At 35.4% G+C, this 1,096-nt stretch overlaps 1 protein-coding gene across 1 annotated transcript in view; it reads left to right on the top strand.

Annotated features, from left to right (window-relative positions):
* cdon (cell adhesion associated, oncogene regulated) overlaps nt 1–326 on the top strand; it is a 26,678-nt gene extending 26,352 nt beyond the window's left edge. The window contains 1 exon segment of the mRNA XM_084020188.1: nt 1–326. This exon segment is cut by the window's left edge and continues 319 nt beyond it. The gene's annotated coding sequence lies outside the window, so the exon portion shown is untranslated.
* Nucleotides 327–1,096: the final 770 nt, after the last annotated feature.

The following is a 1,096-nucleotide window of genomic DNA, read 5'->3' as shown; positions in this document are numbered from 1 at the left end:
GACGGACTGAGCAGAGATCAGCAAAGTGAAAAACGAGACGGAAACTTTGCTCAAAGACAGAAAATAGAAAAGAATCCCACTTTGGCGGGAAAAAGACTCACACAGAAAAAACTCTGAGATGACTTATTTATTTTTTGTAGTAGTGAAATATTATTTCAAATGAATGTATCTGTTTTTAAAGTTAAAAAGTTTGTCTTTTATATTATTTATGCCTTTTTTGGATGAGAAATTCTTTTTATTTTTTGTTGTTTGTGTTCCACGCGTGTGGAGATTAGACAATGTGTAAAGTTTTGTAATAATATAAAGAGATGATATGGAAGAGTAAATGAGATATTTTGGACGTCTGTTCCTCCCCCTCCTTTAGAGTGAAATCCCCAGACCAGGTCCAGACCCTCCAACAGGTCTTTGACGGGGGGTCAGTGACTCCTGACCTCCTGACTCCCGGTCTGTTCTAGAAGTTGCTTTAAAGCAGAGTTGCCTTCGTGTGAGCAACTAGAACATCATTCCTCTTATTATATTATATTGTGTAGTTTATCAGACAATTCTGGTGTCGGGTACAAATTTCATGCCACGGGAAAAAACTTTACATAAAGTTTGACTTGATTGTTATTTTCAAAAGGTAAATACAATATTTATATGACATAAAATACGTCATATAAATATGAAAAAGACAAAAAAATGAAGCAAAGAAAATATCTGAAAAAGACAAAGGACCAGTTCCATTCAAATCATAAGAAAACATGATTATGTCATTTAATTGTACCAACAAAGGCCCAATTAGTGAACATTGATGTCTGTGGATTAACATTTTTTATGCAGAATAAACTACATTTCCATTTCACCTCAATTCTAAATCTCAAAAAATGTCAAACTTAATTTATAGAACATAAAACCATCTGCAGGTTCTGAGGGACGAAATATAGTGTTTGCCATAAAAGTCATCTTAGTAGCTAACTAGCATTGGTAGCATGGTACTGACCTGTCAATCAGCAGGTAAGCCCCGCCCCCTAAAGCATCCCCTGCTTTCTGGTCTGGTGGACTCTAAATGGACCATAATGTACTAAATGAACATCATGCTGGATTGAAGAAGACTTGA

The sequence above is a fragment of the Eutrigla gurnardus genome, assembly GCF_963514095.1.
Source record: "Eutrigla gurnardus genome assembly, chromosome: 10".
In the NCBI taxonomy this organism is placed as follows: Eukaryota; Metazoa; Chordata; class Actinopteri; order Perciformes; family Triglidae; genus Eutrigla; species Eutrigla gurnardus.
The sequence above is the reverse complement of the archived record's forward strand: the minus strand, read 5'-3'. Positions and strand labels throughout refer to the sequence as shown.